Below are 18,502 nucleotides of genomic sequence, written 5' to 3'. Positions count from 1 at the left end.
TTATTTTCATGACTATTGACATTGTAGATTCACACTGAAGGCATCAAAACTATGAATAACACATGTGGAAATATGCACTAAACAAAAAAGTTTAAAACAACTGAAAATAGCCCTTATATTCTAGTTTCTTCAAAGTAGCAACCTTTTGCTGTGATTACTGCTTTGCACACACTCTGCATTTTCTTGATGAGCTTCAAGAGGTAGTCACCTGAAATGGTTTTCACTTCATAGGTGTGCCCTGTCAGGTTAATAAGTGGGATTTCTTGCCTTATAAATAGTCATGAATATATATATACATATAACTGTGCTAAGTGACGTGTCCTTGTCTGCATTAAAGCTGTATAAGTCTATCTGACACTCATCGGGCTCCATCTGCCAGACCACCCTCTAATGCTCTTCATCGTCTACCAAGCCTTGAAATAACAAAGGAGAAACAATCGCCAGCTAAACTTCTCACCCCTCTTCGCTGACCACAACCTCAGTGGAAACCTTTAACTCTTCAGCACATCTACTTCATCTTGGGAAGCGATAAAGTACATTTGTCATCTTCCTTACCTGAAACAACTATGGTCAAGTCAAGAAGCAGCAGAAACCTCTCATCATCCCTCCTGGTGCGGACCTGGGTCTATCCTTCTTTGACTGTTTCTCAACTTCCTGCATAATTAATATTGTTAAACTGTTCATCTTTTCACCCATTGCTGCAATTTTCTGCCTCCACCAGAGTTTTTTTTTAAAAGGAACATTGTGACAAATGTACAATACAAAACAAGGCGGTGATTCCTTGGTGAGGCAGTTATATCAGGTACATGAACAGGTATATTTGGGCTTATCATCAATAACTCAATTCTCACATTTCTATTGTTTTGTTTTCAAGACGTTTTCTAATGTTTTTGATGCTAAGCCAAACAACATCTCTACAGTTTACTAATTTAAAATTATTTGGTCTCCTTAAGCCATTATTTTCCAATATTGTTGTTTTTGTCAGTCTTTAGGCATAATGATGTGAAACATTTTTGTAACAAACCAAAGTCAGTACTACCAGTATCCTTTCATATTTAGTGCTGATGTAAATACTATCAAATATAATATCCTTCTGTATAAGAATCTGACGTAAGAAATCATGAAATGAAAAACTGTAGCAATCACTCCTACTTACAGTTTTTTAACATCGTCTCCTACCAGACGTTAAAGCTGCTACTGTCTTTTGGATGTGAAAACATGTCAACACACTGGTTGGCCCTGTCCGTGCTCCTTTGGCCTCAGCAGACTCACTAACTGTCTTGTTCTTATCTGTCTGTTTGCTACTTGGATAAATTTGGCCTGGTTCAACTCAAGCCTGTCTGCCTGTTGCCCAATTATTTTCCTCGAGCCAGGACCTTTGAACTCTCTATTCTGGGACAGACAAGTAGATCCCATGTCCGCTGTAAAAGTGTCACTGGGGGTCACCCCGGTCAGTACCGGTCCAATGAGGCAAAGGCTACGTGCCAGCTTGTGACAGAGTGGTTGGTTCAACAGCTTCATCAACAGTGCTGTGGACACACAAACATGGCTGCGTTCTATGCAGCTTTTAATGGCCATTCATTTTGCTATTGTTTTATTTTTTAATTTTTTTTGAGGGAGGGGCTTGTTATAAGGATGTAAAATGCTAATTGTATTCTCTTGGCTATGACACTTTGGCAACAATAATAACAGCAAAAGCAGAAAAAGAATGTGCTGATCCTTTTGTTCTTCTGACAGCTATTAAAAAGAAACTAGCCAGCGAGTTAGCCATAATTTTTTTTGTCTCTCTTTTTCTCCCTCCCTCTCTCCTTCTTTCTAAAAAAAAGCTAATTGAAAGATTGAGAATTGAACCACACGCACCTGTACAGACGACTAATTGCCTCTGCAAAGACAAAGACTTTTCTATCACCACATTGAGCACTAAGTTGTTTGGCTCTTTTTTATTTGTAATATCATCGATTAAGGATTGGCATAGATATTCAAAGCTTTAAAAGTTGTCACTGTTTGTAAATTTAACTAGAAGTTTTTACATTTTTTTATTTGACTCTTCTAACCTGCCTGTAATGTGTTTTTGCTACTATAAGGTGGAGGTAATAGGAGCTTTCATTTCTACACCTCCTTCTATGGAGGAGAAATGTGCAAGGTGGAGAAGAACAGAACTGTTATAAGTAGTATAGATGGCTCAATATGCATCATAATTTTAAATATTTGTTGTTCGTTTTCAACAGTTGATTGTATTTTTTTTTTTAACATTTTTATTAGTTTTGTGTTTTCACAAATAGAAAAAATAGAAAATTGTACACTGTGCTGCCAGTCACCTTACATGAGTATGAGATACAAAACAGAAACAAAAACAACAAAAACAAAACAAAAGAAACATAAAAAAAATAATAATGATAAATAAAATACATAAAATAAAAGGAAGCTGCCGTACAATGTAACATTCACGTTAAATCATGCCTTCAGTGGTCGGCAAACATTAACAGACATGTTTACAGCCTGACATCAGTACAATCATATCTAGTCGGGTGATCAGAGAAAGAAGAAAGATGCATAGGAATACAAAAGGAGGATGTCCATTAGTTAAGATTTGGTGAGACCTTCCACTTTATAGGATTCTGACCTCTCATCACAAGTCTTGTCAGCTCTTTAGGTAAATAGTTTAGCACAGGAGACCACATATCAATGAAATGTTTCTCATTACCCTTAAGGACTGTACTAATTCTTTAATGAGGGAGGACCCTAAATATTTCTCTATACCATTGTGTGACAGTTGGTGGTTTATCCTTAATCCAATTAATTAAAATACATTTTCTAGCCAAAAGCAATAATTTGTCACAAAGTTTGAAGTGCAATTGTCTCTGAGTGACTGATTTTGATGGGAGGCCAAGAAGAAACAGACCTGGGTCACATCTGATTTTTACATGAAACACGTCACTCAGCTCTTTAGAAATTGCACTCCAAAATCGTTTAATCAGTCTCCATTGCCAGAAATAATGGTAATACGTCCCAACCTCTCTTCCGCATTTATTGCATAAGGGAGACAGCTGGCAATCCATCTTATTCGATATAAAAGGTGTTATATGTACAGTATGTAAGAAAAAATATTTTAACTTGTGGAGAAAGAAGTATTGCCTCAAACCAGAGGGTCATGGTGTTGTCATGCATCAGTGATATCAAAGTATAAATTAATCATATTTAATGCTGATTCTTAAAAGCATGATTATAATTGCAATAATTTTACAAAAGCCATGTCTGTACCAATATGTAATTTGTGTTCCTCAAGTGGCCAAATATAAGACTATCAAATAAATCCAGACTAAAATGAAATGGGTTGGAATAGGTTGAATGACACAGCATTCATTTTGGGGGGTTTTCTTATGCTGAAGAAAAAATAACCAGTTTCTTTGTAGGAGTTGATCTAAATAAGCTCTGAACAAGAGCTTAATTTCAATTCAAGTCATAAAGTTTCAGTAGCATCTGGTGTTACGGGGGATTAAATAGTCCTTGCATTTTCAAAGTTGTACATTATTTTATTACAACAGCATAATCTCACAAAAATAAATTAAGAAAGAAAAACTCATGAATATATCAATTCAATGGGTGGAAAAAGCCTATATTGAAAAAGGGAAATATCTTTATTTGTAATTTAATATTTTAGGTAGATCATCATTTCTATTAACTTCTAGTTAATTTCATGATTTTCTGTTTTGTTGGGTTATAAAAAAATAAAGTTTAAAGTGGAGTCAGAGTTCTTAAACTGCTGACCACTTGGCCCACATTTATTTTACCACAATAGTGAGCTGGACGGTAAGAGATGTAAAAAAAATCAAAATCAAAATCCCCAAGCTCTCTGTTACTGTGAAAGAGTGACATTTTGGGGTTCACCAAGTCCCCATAACAACAACTAGAGGGTTTTTACTGCCCATGTCAACTGGCTTTTGGGAGCCATGTGGAAAAAAAACAAACAAAAAACAGCAAAAAGCATTTTCTTCCTTCCCTCACAAAAAACATTTGGAGTCATGAACACTCCAACTTATTGTGGCATGAGTTATGCTAAACAAAGTGTAAAAGCACCTCATGTCCATGGTTTCGTATTGTGGAGTATCTGTAATGCAGTTCTCCTACAAAGGTCAAGGGAACCTTGAGTATGTGACAGTATAAACATGTTGAAAAACATAGTCATTTTAAATAAAATCCAATTGGACTCTACCAGTAAGCTGGAAATGGGCCATCCCTGGATTATCACAGAAGCATCCAAAGCAAAATGTCAAATTTACACTGATATAATTCAACAAACACAAACTCAACCCTCTTCTATCTAAATCGGAGACTGTGAGGAAAAACAAGCAATTTGACAATTTGATAAATATTGTTTCTTGTCTATAGCTAGCAAAACCTAAAATATTATTAATAACATTAGAAATATTCATCAATAAACAGTTTTCCTATAAATCCTGACTAATTCTAAACACTTTCAATATTTACTAAAAAGTAAATACTCTAATTGTTGAGTAAAAGTATTTTAGTCACAATGTCATATTAATTGTGATATTTTTAATACCAGTATTTATTGACGTTGGTTGTTTTCTTTTATGCTTAAGACCCCAGTGACTCATCTGTGAATGTCTGAGGAGTCAGTATTAGTTATAATCTGAAGTTTCAAAAAATTATTTGTTATTCATGACGGCATCAGCTATACCGCTGTTTTAAGCTTCTTTTTTTTTTGGTGCATAAACAGGTTTTCTGACAGTTTTGGGTTTGCTTTTATGATATTTCAACTTCTGAAATATTTTGAGTGATAAGAAGAAGTGCTTAAAGTGTCTGAGAAAACTATAGTGTGCTACCTTTGCCATGCGGGGGACTGATCTGCAAGAAAATGTTAAAGTGGGTGTCAAATGTCAAAGCAGACTGACTGTTGAATGCCAGCATGTGACATGAACTGAGGGACGGAGAATTCAAATGCATATCTAAAGGTAGGCAGAGTAGACAAGTGACAAACTAGCAAGAAATCTACAAACGTCAAACAAACAAAAAAATCAATGTGACATCAGATGCAGCTGTAACACATTGAACCCAACAAGTAGATACTGGTTGGAGTGGTTGGGCAAAACAATGCAGGTGTTGAATAATAAGCAGAAAATATAGTTAACTGAGGACATATAGAGACAAACCCAGCAGTACACTGCACATACCCTTAAAAAGGAAAACATGGACTCAAATATAACAGAATTACAACAAACCATTCGAAACTACAGTGAATAATATTTCAAAATAAAACTAAAATCAGAAAAAATATATATGATCATCAGTTGCTAGTTCTCAGATTAACTGAGAGTTGTCTTGCAAAAACTACAACTTTCTGATAAATTGCTTCTGATTTGATGCAGAAATCAGATGTAGCACATCCTAAGACATTTCTTTGATTCATGACATTGCCCTAGCAAATCACACAGCATGGTGGTTAGGCCCATCTGTATTTGACTGTCAGATGTAGAATGAAACACAGCAATGGGAGGATATGCTGCTGAGTGCATGGCTTCAAAGTGTCAGTGCCCCTGCTTCCTTAGCCATGCTTAATGAGATTTGAACTTTCAGCCACATGTGCAACGGGAAGAAAATAAACTATGCCACACCAGCAGGTGCTAGGCTAAGCTATTAAATTCAAAGATGTAGACAGGAGCTAATGCAATTAGCATTAATTAGCTGATCTGTGTGAGCAAAAACATCAGCCCCTATTGCGATGTAATCTTGATCTACAGTTGTTTTCTAAGCAAAGCAGGTGTAGTACACTGCACATATCCAAATTACTTTTTGCCTAATTGCACCTCATTTAGCTCCTTTTCAATGAAAGTGATATAATGCACCACATCTACAAATGAAGTGCTTGTTATAGTTTTTGTCATGCAAAATTGTGAACTTAAAAATATAGGATTGGTTGTTTCTAAAACGATTTTTACCTCTTTGGCATTCTTACAGTTTAGCTTATGTCAAAATGTAATATTTTCACTTGTTTAGGAAGATATTACCAATTTTATTTTTATACATTTTGTTATAATAGAACCACAAACTTTATTTTATTTGAATTGGATTTTATGTGACTGATCAACACAAGATCATTTGTAATTTTGAGATGGAAAGACACTGAGATAATGTTTACATGTTCTTCTGTTTTTGTTTTTGTTTGTAAAAATCTTAATACGCGGATCTGCATGTTATCACTGAATAAAATTGCAAAACATTAGTGTTCTTTCAAAAGTTACCAAGTTTTATATATTTGTTGTTTTATTGTATTCAGGTTTTTGTATCATACTTCGGCTGTCAAGAGAAAAACGTTGTGATCTTTTTTTTTATATTAGTCAAATTTGCATATTTTAGGAAATATTATTACATTACCTCATTATTCAGCCCACCTATGACTCCTTCTGTCTGTTTTTTTTTTCCTGTGCTACCCTTCTTGCACTCCTCCACACACATCCTCTACTCTCCGATTTCCCTGGTGGCAGCCAAGGCTCTGCCTAAAAAGCTTCAAGGAAGACAAAGAGAGAAGGGAGCAGAGAGGGGAAAAAACAGTGATATACAAAACAATAAGAAAGAAATAAATAAAAACACTGGCAACAGAGTACATTGTTTTCACTTTATGCCATGCTTCCTATTTTCAATTTCCCTATTCCCCTCGTCCCCCTCCCCGCCACTCCTTCCGTCTGCCTTGCTTTTTAGTGTGCAGTGCTCCAGGCAGATCAAAATTCAACTCACTGATGTGTGACTAATGTTAGGACACACAATACGCAGCCACAAACTCTTTGATGATAATTCCATTTTACAGTGAAAATACACGCAGCAAATAAAGAATGAGGAAGAAAGTGAAACGGGGGGTACGGAAATTATGGGGCTTGTTATTGTTTCATGCCCCATCAACCTTTAGACGGTCAACTAAATGTCAAGAAAATGAAAAGAGGCATACTTACACAACTGAAAATTAGATATTGAAAATATGGCCATTGAAAAGCTGTAATCTTATTGTAAAAATGTTTATTTTTAAATGCATTTTGGATGAATGAATAACACCTTTGTGTTTCTTTGTGTGTGTGTGTGTAGAGAAAACAAATGATATTCCATTGCATGGCATTTCTCATTTAATGTCTTCACTGGTTGTGATTCAAAAGTCTCAACAGTTTCTCTATGAAGGCTGTAAACAGAGTCATCGGGTTCTTGGTCTCCTCCCTGACTAAGGCCCTTCTCCCCCAATTGCTCAGTTTAGATGGCTGGGAAGAGTCCTGCTGGTTTCAAACTTCTTAAACTTGCAAATAATGAAAGCCACAGAGCTAAATGGGACATTGAAAGCAGCAGGAAATTGTGTAGGCTTCTTGCAGATAGCTACTATAAAACCATTTTCAGTACAAATTATTTTACAAGGTTATTGTTTACGTCTGAAGAAGAGTTTTCTTTTAGGTTTTTTTTTACTTCTTCATTCAAGTTTATTAATAAATACAGTTATATCCCAATAAACTGCAGCTATGATGTCAAATTCAGTCTTTACCATGTGTGTGCTACTATTTGGAGCAGGAGTGTCAAACTCCAGTCCTCCAGGGCCGCTGTCCTGCAGTTTTTAGATGTGCCACAGGTACAAAACACTGGAACAAAATGGCTTAATTACCTCCTTCTTGTGTAGATCAGTTCTCCAGAGCCTTGCTAATGACCTAATTATTCTATTCAGTTGAGGTGCAGCAGAGGCACATCTAAAAGTTACAGGGAAGTGGCTCTCCAGGACTGGAGTTTGACACCTGTGATTTGGAGTGACAGATGCATACACACACATTCCACAAAACCATGACACAACCGCATAGATTTATTTCTTAAAATAGGTAGTAATTTACTTGTGACTAATTACTCTTTCCAGTCAGCATACATTCATACAGATGTGTAAATTAGATAGAGACTTCTGAATACCAAGTAGGAGCATCACAACTTTTGAAGGAAAACGAAACAGTCTGATGTAGCTTAAATACCTCAGATCTCACTTTTGGGAGGTGGCTATAACCTTGCCTGTCTCGGATAAAACATTTACATAGAATACTTTCTTTTGACAAGAAGCCTAGAGGTTACGTCACTGCTGTTTTAAGATGTTTTGTGTGTGCAGCTATGTTTGCGTGGTTGTGTTGCAGGAGCTGTCAGCCACTCACTCTGTAGGTGGTCTCCACCAAATTCGAATACCCAAAGAGTGGATGCTTTCTGTCAGTGATCATAGACAAAAAGGTAAGAAAATAAAAAAAAACTGCAAAGAATTCTTCACTGGAGCAGTGTTCAAAGAGTTTATCAAAACACTCCTATCTGCGCTGCTGCAAACGCTAACAGTTTGAGAAGCACAGAGTTTCTGTAAATAATGAATTATTGAGGTGATATGCTCTCTGTAATAAACAAAGTCGGCCCTCCTGCTGCGAGTTTATATATGATTGTATAAACTGTGGCAGGTTCAGCTGCTGCTTCATATAGCAGCAACTTCATCCATGCCTCTGGATGAAGAATAGATGAGGAAGATTAGAAGATTAAAGCGAAGAAACGGGATAAAGAGAGGCTCGGTAATGAGAAAGGCATTGCGCATAGAAACAAAATAATGTTTTTTCTTCAATTAAAGAACAACAAACAACTGCGGTTCTCTATCTGATCTGAAGCAAAGTTGAGCCCGATATGTTTCAAGTTAGCTATTTAGAGTTTCCAAATCTTTTCTATTAAAGAAATGCACTGTGCTCTTTAAAAATGTTATTCATTACTGTAATTTTGGATGAAGCTTAAAACATAAGAAGAAATCAACTACATGAACTTTGCCTCACTGAGCAGTCTAAAAGCATTTTCAAAAAGCTATTTATAACGTTTGAATTTTTTCACATCTGGTGATGTTTTATGACACTAACCAACAAAAACTAAAGAATAATTGTGAGGGGAACAAAATTCACTTTTTTTATGTTTTAGTTGTTTCCCTGCTTTAATAGGCTGATTCAGCTGCTTGCAACTCAGCAAGGGCTTGTTAATCAGCCACCAATAGAAATCAACTGTGCTGAAGGAAATGCAGGACAGTGTGCCTGGAGGACTAGGATTGGGAAACACGTGTCTAACCCATTCCTTTGTAACTCTGGCTCTATGTTTTAGGGTCATAGTCCTGCTAATCACATCCCCACTCTCAAGTCCTTCACTTCCTCTAACAGGCATTTCTGGTTTTGAGATCCACCAGTTTCCCTGTCCTTGCCAAAGAAAAGCATCCCACAGTAGCATGCATTCTCCACTACGTTTCACTCTGGAGATTGTGTGTTAGTTGTCCACCACAACATTCAGAATGGAAGAAATAAAGTTCAATATTGGTCCATCTGACCAGACCACCATCTTTGTCCACTGCATGGCATGTAGCCAACTTTAAATAGGGTTTTTTGATTATGTTTTTCAACAGTGACAATGGTGAAGGTTCTAGAAAATCCAGTTTTATGAAGTCCATCGCAAACAGCTGTGGATGGATTGAAATGTTCGGAGCTTATGACACTGTTTTATAACTAAAAGCTTTAGTAAATGTTTTACAAACTTATATATACATATTGTGTTTGTTAACGTGAATATTCTACAGCCATAAATACTTTTGCAAGGCGCTGTATCTTCAGCCTATCATTTTTCATAAATACAAACTAACTAGTTTAAAAAATGGATTGTAAGGGACTTCTTTGTTCTGTTGCATCATAACAAACAGGAATATAATGTATATAAATACTGCATGCTCAGAATGCTGAGGAGACGTCTCCTCCGAATGATGTGAGTGGGGCAAGCTCTTCATCTTGATGTTGGCTCGTTAGTCAGACAACATCCAGGCTTGGAGATGAGATGCAAAGACGTAGAATCAAACTTGGCTCTTTTGTACTTTATAACAGAGCTAAATCTCAGCTGAATAAGATACAGCAGAATGGAAACATCACAGTGTTCAAGTGAAAAGCACAAAGTATTTACAAGTTCATAACACTTTTGAAATAAGTCCTACTCTGCACATTAATGAGACAGTCATCAGCAAGTAATAGCATCAGATCTGTATATGCCTAGCTTCTACTAGCATGGAAATACAGACAATTACAAAAAGGCTCCTGTTTGTTTTGTATATCAGTTCAAGCTCTGTATTTTGTATGGATGTTTTGCTATTTTTATCCATGTACATAAGTCATTGTGCAGTTTGCTAAAATCTCACATTTAATTTATTTTGGTATTATTTTCTAAGTTCTTTAATTTCTACCATTTATTCCATTGTTTAGTGTGACTGATTATGATCAAACCATAAAAAAATATAAATGCTCTTCTGCTTTTTACTGGAGTCATAAAATCACATTTCCATACAGCATACTTTAAGAAGATAGTAGAAAAACAAGCAGAAACAGAGCTTATCAGTCATGGTTGTACTAATCACCTAATCAAATGTTTTTTGTGGCCTAAAGTAGGACACTGTTTTTAAATTACTGTAATTTTTTGGGAGGTGTGAAGTGCGGAGTGTGGGGTATGCAGTCGGGGGTTAAAAACTATTTATCTTTCTTATCTGTATGACAAGGCTCCCCTTTGTTCACTGTAATTGCTTCTTCCATTGTTGCATGGAGTGCAGTTCAGCAGCGTTTTTTTTTTTTTAACAGTGAACTCTAGTAGGTTAATAAAAAAAAGCACTGGCTCGTCGTTGTACATATTTTAAAAAAAATTATGAATGCTTATTTTGAACCTTGAACTGGCTAGGTGGTATGGCCGAGAGCATATATTACTTACTGAAGCACAAATTAGTGACACGGTGTGGCAAATTAAATCCAAAATGACCATGCATATGCAAATTAGGGACACACTCAGGCTTGTATAGCTACAGGATGTTGAATATAAATTCTTAATTTAGTGTTTTAACCTCAGGGGAATATGTAGCCACTATAATGTAATGTTTCTTATTTGTCTGTTTATTGTGTTATGTTTTTTATAATGTAAAGTACCTTGAATTGCCTTGTTGCTCACATGTGCTACGTAAATAAACTTGACTTGAATAGCCTGCTGAAACAAAGTTGTATCAGCTGGAATGGTAAGAAAAAACTATTCATATATCAATATAAAAATAACATTTGTGGCTGTGTGTAAAAATGTTTTGGCATTTGCTTCTTTTTGTACACAATATAAAAATAAGGATGTTTATGAATACAGTGAACATTTTTCACATTTTGAAAGTGAAGTATTGCTGAGAAATGTCTGCAAATCTGTGATGATAATGCAAATATTAAGGCAACATGCAGTTATTTTTACACAAATCAAAATAATATACACATCCTCTTTAAAATGCTAGGCTTTTCTTATGTAAATGAGCAAGATATATTGCTTCAAAACTTTTTAAACTTTTACTGTAACAGTTATCCTCTAGGAGAAAGGAGAAAATAAAAACATTAACTTTAAGGGAAAAAATTTGAAAACCTGAGTTAACCTTGTTGAAGTTTTCACATCCTACGATAATTTGTTAAAGCACCTTTTGATTGAGTTTTTCTATTCACTCTACTTTAGTGCCTGCTTTTAATGACAGTGAATCTCATTAACCTTAGACACAGTTCAGCTGTGCACAGAAAAGCCCTAACATTTTGCTCATTTGCATGCTTTGGCAGAAATAATCAAAATGTTTTATTGTCTAAAGCTATCCAGTAAAAGGCCACAAAAACCTCCCCCTGCATTATTTGTATACCGCAGAACAAAAAAGTACAATAGATACAGCAGAAAATCATTCCTCTAAAATAATAATAAAAAAAACCTAAGGAACACAAAAGCAATTCTTAATTTCTTGTAGAAAAATTTCAAGAAAGAAACAAAATTCAAAACAACTTGTATAAACATATTAATCCTACTTTTAAAATTATTATCAAACTGTGATTAACCTATTTTTTCGACAGCCAAGTTCAATTTTGCCACACTACAGATAGACTTGAAAAATCAAGAAATCACTTCAGTGGAACCCATCTTACAACACGAAGGATAGAAAAATACCTTCACAAATAATACGCCATACCGTGTTCTACACAAATGTGAAATAAAGTCATTGACATTTCCCATCACTGTTTACAGTTCATTACTGTTTTGCAGCTTGGCAGCTTATACTTGTTGTCATAGATGGAGTTATTGTACTTTCTGTGGACATCTCTCAAGTACGAGTCTGTGGTGAAGTAGACAGTCTCTGATGTAATTCCCACTTAAACATTTATTGTACAGCGTGCATGACAAAGGGACGTATTGATACTAACAGAAAATAACAATTTGACTGTTTGTGGTCAGTAAACAATAAAAAAGTTTAGAATTGGAAAAAAATGTCTGATGGCTTTTTGTCTTTGTCTCAAACACCAGTTGATAAGTCAACCATCCATAATGAGATATAATGTCTGGATGAAATGTGTTTATTTATCTCAGATAGTTATTGGAAGAACTATCTGCTAAAGTTTCCCTTCGCAGTTTCCCAGCTGTGCGTTACATAACTGGGAGGTAATAAATTGAACTAAACATTTCACATCCCAAAGAGCTGCAACAAATTAATCCAGTTGTACATTTCCATCCAAATGGCAATGCATTTAGTTGCTGCTATGCCCTGTTTAATCTCTCGCTGGCGACAGAGATTAGTTCTGAATCACTGCTGGATGGCTTGTGAGAAAAACTTGTTTTGCTGATTTCAGTTTAGTTTTATTCTGTATTTTGAACTTTGTTTCCTTAAATTCAGAAAATAAAAACAGCATTGTGAGTTAGAAAGTTTCCTAGAAAATTTATTCAAGTACCCTGACCAGGAAGAGATTCAGAAAAACATACACCTATAGTATTATCCATCAGGGAGGCATAAAGGGAACACACTCTACTGCAGTCTGACTGGACTGTTTTTTCATGTCTTATTCAATATCTCCACCCTAACAACGCTAACAAGGTCCACATCCTCTAATAAGTCTAAAAGGAATTTTTTTATTTTTTTTTTCCTCTGTCTCTCTAAGGAGCACATATTCACACACAAATGCTGACTGTACAGAATCCAAGTTTATGTACAGTATGTCTTTTCACAAACAATGGCCAGTTCTGGTAAGCTCTACTAGTTTGGGAAGCGTCAGGATGAATACTTATATGTGCTAAGAAATCATTTTCATTTCAATGATGTAACTTATTTTTACTCAATTTTAGAACTTTAAAAAGTCCAAAAAATAATAATAAAACACACATGCCATAATTTTAGGAAAGCCATAATTCCGTTACACTCAAATGTTTACATACACGGAATCCCAAAAACACAAGCTTTTCATTTCTTACTCTCTGACATTAAATCAGACTAAAGGCTTTCAGTTTTAGACCAATTAGGATTCCAAATACATTTCCGTTTTCTAAATGCTAGAACAATGAGAAAGATAAATGTGTTTGGAGATCGATAGAGAAGCTTGCAAGCATCCATTCCAACTGTGAAGAACAGGGAAGAAAAGAAACCCTCTCAAGTAAGGCAGGATGTGTGGTGGTCTTCATAAATTAACCAATACCTATTTCAACATTGCTACTTTCCCAAACGTTCTCATGAGTTTGAAAACAATAACTTCCTAGTTCAACCTGTGTAATGTGATAAACAAGGTTTGATGAGGATCCAAGTTCATGTTCAGGGAGAGAGATTCAAAAATTCTCCTAAGCTCACTGTTGGAGAATTGCTGCAAACATTTGGCTCCATGTGGTCATGTCTTCATTACACCAGTTTATTTCAAGACTTTTGTACACATCTCTCTCAGGGCTGCCAGTATTTGTGGAGGGTGCTGTGTGTCTTTGCTGGAATTATTGAGAGACATAAAAACATAAACAAGTGAATGGATTGATGTGAAGCCATTTGCTTTGCATGAAGAAAAACCCAGAAGAGTAATACAACATGTTGTATCTGATTGGATTTTTACTTGGGTTGATCCAGTTTCTCTAGGTGTGCAAAGCTGTCACATTCAAACTGAGATAATGGCTGCTTGAAATATTTTAAAATATCCATTCTTATTTTAAATGAGTGGAAAAAAAGAAAGAAGTGGAAGGGGAACAAAGCTTCGATTGAAAAGTCAGAAAGAGAAAGAGAAGTGTGGAAAGGACTTTCTGAAATCATATTCAGCTGAAAACTGAAGGTTACCCAGACTGTTTGTGAGACTCTAAAGGTTCCTTAGGAAATTGCTCTGTGCTTACAGAAACACTTCAGCGTCTGCATAGATTTGCTTTAGGTTTGTTCCCATCACATCCATACTCACAGGTCAGGTAAACAGAAGGTGGGAGAAAGTGCCTAAAGGTGTGCATAAATACAGTTCCTGGCTGCTGCTCTGTGGTGGGATAACCACCAGTCTCACTGTGACCCTGAAAAGGAATAAGTGAATGTGGAAAATGTTTGAATGCATGAATAATAAAACAAATTGATAAAACATGTGTGTACTAAAACTCAAAAAGAACTTGCTTTAGTGGGGGATTAGATTGTATGCTTATTTGTAGATTCTTCTAGTGCAGCATGCCATAACTGGGGTTGTTAATAATTTTGTTTTCTTTTTCTGCTTTTAAAATAATGCAAACCAGAGCAGCTTTTTTGTGCTTTGTAAGTGCATATTTTGAGATTTGAAATGGTGAAAATGTGTCTGCCTTTGGGTTCTTCGTCAGGAGGTTGCCCTCAGCTTTTCCTGACTTCTAACATCCTCTGCATCCCTTGTCCCTCTGCAATTCCTGTCTCCCTCCTCATTTCCTAACATAATTCTATTCAAATGCACCCAAAGGCTTTTAACTGTGAGTCATAAACTGTTAAAACATTTTCTGAATTATTATAATGGAAGAATGGCTTAATATTCATATTCAGACATACTTGGGCATAGTTATTGTATAAAGAGGGAGTAAGCCATGTTAAGCTACTTAAATGTACATAAGTCATTCTCATAAACAACATCAAGGATAAATCTTCCAACAACGGAATGCATTTAACAAATCTAAAATAGAACTGTGGGATCTTTGTATCAGTCTTAGCATTGAGATTTATTACAGTAAAATGTTATACCTCAACTAAAATGGAAATATTAGCAGAAAAATGGACAGAATCTTCTAATGAAGACAATCAGACAAATGATTAAGTAGTCAAAAAAAACTAAGATATCAATGCCAATTCTTCTATATGTACAAACTGTGGAATTGGAGGGTTCCAAGAAAATACTCTTAAAGTAGATTACCCGGTACAATCTTGGACATAATATTTTAGTAGCAGAGTAAAAGATGCAAACAAAATGTTCATTGCATATCGTTTTCTAGTTTTATTAGGCCTCTCTCTTTTCCTGTCAGGCAATGAAGGTTCTTCATGAAGGGCTGGTCAAAATGTCAGAAGCAGACTTGGACTAACGTTTATATTATTGTTGTTTTTGCTCAATCGTGACATATTTTTTTACAAAATACATATTATTCTTGCAGGTTTAAAATTTAAACATGCAAAAAAATATGTATTGTACAACTTTAACACATATTGAGAAGCATCGAGACCAAACTCAAGTGTCAAGACTGTAAACATATTTGGATATTCCATCTGCTTTCATTAAGAAATTTATTTGGTAAAACCTAAAAGGTCAGCAAGAACATTTTATTTTGAAGGCTCAAGGAGAGAACAGTTGTATATGAAAGGTCAAATCTGGTGTCATTTGTGTTCACTACAAGTAGCGCTGGTCATTAAAAACAAATTGATTACATAGTGAATCAAACAACAAGGACCCTCTAATATTCTCCCGGTAAATTTATCTATTTTTTTTTTTTTACTTTTTTACATGATTGCTTAATTTTAACAGATTTGATTAAGTCCTCGTTCCCTGCAGATCACTCCTACATCCTCTGCTCTATTCTCTCATTCTTAGTCTTTCATTCAGAGCCAGGTCCTGGTGGTTGGTGGTTCCCTCGCTCCAGATGGCCGTATCTGATCATTTATTGATGACAGGAGAACAGAGGAAGGCCTTCCCAGCTGCTGCTGCCTGGCACCCCCGCAGTGTAGGCACACACACGAGCACACACACAAATAAACATGGGCATACATATTTGAACAATGACAAACACACATTCATGCAATCACTGGAATCGACTCAAACCCCTTTACAAATAGACTTACATGCAGATAATTTTTTACTCTTTGTCTTTTTTTTTGTTTTTCTTTTTTTTTTCTTTCTGTGACGTCACACATTTCATTTCTCATTGCTCTGTTGTGCTGTCAGGCATGGTTCTGTTCTGCACTTTAGCACCCTGTCCTCTCCCTCCACCTCCTCTCTTCCTGCCTCCAGCTCACTTTCTTTCACCTCCTGCTGTGGTGTTACTGACTCTGTCACACAGGAACAGACAGAAGGAGAGGCAGAGGGGGAGAGGAGGAGAGACTGTGAGAGCATGAGAGCAGCATGTAAAACTGTGGAGTTTGCAAATGTTTCAACAATCAATGCACTGCAGCTTTTTAGAAAGAAAAAAAAAAGGTCTTACAGAAACAAAATGAAATACGTCAAAAACCTTTCCAATAGAAATTAGTGCTTAATTAGTTTTGCTCAAAGTGTGAATAGACAGTAAGTGTTTTCTCTGCTTCAGTTTCTTGCATGTTTAGTGTTTTTTTTAATGAATGTTGAAAAATTGGCTAAGGATATTGTTTTATTTCATAATCCTTAGCCAACTTTTTGGGGACTAGATTTAACCAAGTATTTACCTGGATGGCGTTCACCAAGGCAACTGCATTAGGATTAATGAGATAAATAATAAAAATCCATGCGCAACAGTTTTGACATACTTTTACTAGATGAATGAATGAAAAATTAATTTAAAAAAGGAGCACTAAATATTTTTAAACACTGGATTTTCTAAAACATAAATTTGCTCCAAACCATTCCACTGTAGAATTCTTTTTTTTTTTTTGCAGAATTCAATTGATTTCTTTCAGCTCCTGCTCTGAATTTGGACCCATGTATATTTTCACCTACTCTCATACTCTTAACACGATTTTTGTGTGGTCCACCAACTGCTGTAGTGGCACGCCACACTTTTCAGATTTTTGTTGGTTAAAAAAAGTCAAACCATGTGTACTTATTTCACTTTCTCACAAAAACTTTGCAGATAATATGAAAAACATATGAAAAGACTGAATGAGTATCAATTCCTTTGCAAATCTCTGTTAATCCGAATGTTTACCAGTCTGAACACAACCACTCTATGCCTTTGAAAAATAACATGAAGCTTCTGCTTTGTATTTATCTGTAAATTACATTTTGAAACTGTTTTTGTTTAAGTTTATTCGGTCCTTGTTTTTGAGACGTTTTGCATACATTTGCTTTGCAAAAAATTCTCACAACTGCATAGCTTTGTTTTTTTACAACTTTTCTTTGATGATTCCTCTGCTCAGTCTTCACAAAAGGAACACGGGGAGGTTCAACAGCATGTATTTTGTTGAACAAAAATGCACACAAACATGTGTCCTTCCTGTGTCTGTGTCATAAATAGTCTGAACTGAGTCTGCTCTGACTCTGAAGTCACACATGGGAGACTTCAGTGATATAAAGCTGACTTCAGCTGGGATGTCCCAAGAGAAGCATAAAACCAATACGTGCAATGCACACGAAATTATGATGTTCCATCACAGATCTCTCTCACACACACACACACACACACACACACACACACACACACACACACACACACACACACACACACACACACACACACACACACACACAGCAACCACAACAATGACCTCAGTGTTGCCCAGAGAAACCATTTGGTAGAGACACACTAGAAGGGACAAGATATCATTGGAACACAGAAGGCCAGTGAAAAAACAAGATGGGGCATATGTTAGATGGAGCAGGAAGCAGAAACATAAAACCTCTCACCCTGAATTAAAAAATAAAAATTGAAGTTATCGTTTTAGGTAGACAGAAAATTTAAGATTAAAGTAACCTGTGTCATGAGAGCAACTTTATTAATTTATATAAGCATTTTCTATGCATTTATAAACCACATATTGCATTTGTAAACCCAGTAATTACATTGTAAGTGTAATTACTTATTGCCAACTTTGTGTAGGGAAAAGGAGTGCCTTTAATATATCCTTGTAAATGCTCCTCTAGGTGGCACCATCATCATGTGGGAAGTTGATGAGCAGTGATTGAGAAATACAGCAATGTGTATCCGCAGGTACTCAATCATAGCAAACATCACACAAACAGAGAGGAAGTGCAGAGAAGGATGATTCATATTTGTTTTCTGTATGCTTCCTGTGAATACAAATAATAAACAACATGACAGGAACAAACCAAAAGCTGTTCTTCTTTCTGCATGTTCATGAAAAGGGTTGAAAGAAACAGACAGAAGGGCAGTAGTGACTTCTGTTATCTATGCAGTTGCTTGGGTTAACCCACACAAGTTTCATATTAGGGACAAGGGACACATTGACAGCTTTTACCCTTTTGTTTAATAATATCTTTATAGATCCCTGAGGGGG

The sequence above is a fragment of the Xiphophorus maculatus genome, chromosome 3 (assembly GCF_002775205.1).
Source record: "Xiphophorus maculatus strain JP 163 A chromosome 3, X_maculatus-5.0-male, whole genome shotgun sequence".
Classification (NCBI taxonomy): domain Eukaryota; kingdom Metazoa; phylum Chordata; class Actinopteri; order Cyprinodontiformes; family Poeciliidae; genus Xiphophorus; species Xiphophorus maculatus.
Note: the sequence above shows the minus strand (reverse complement) of the source record.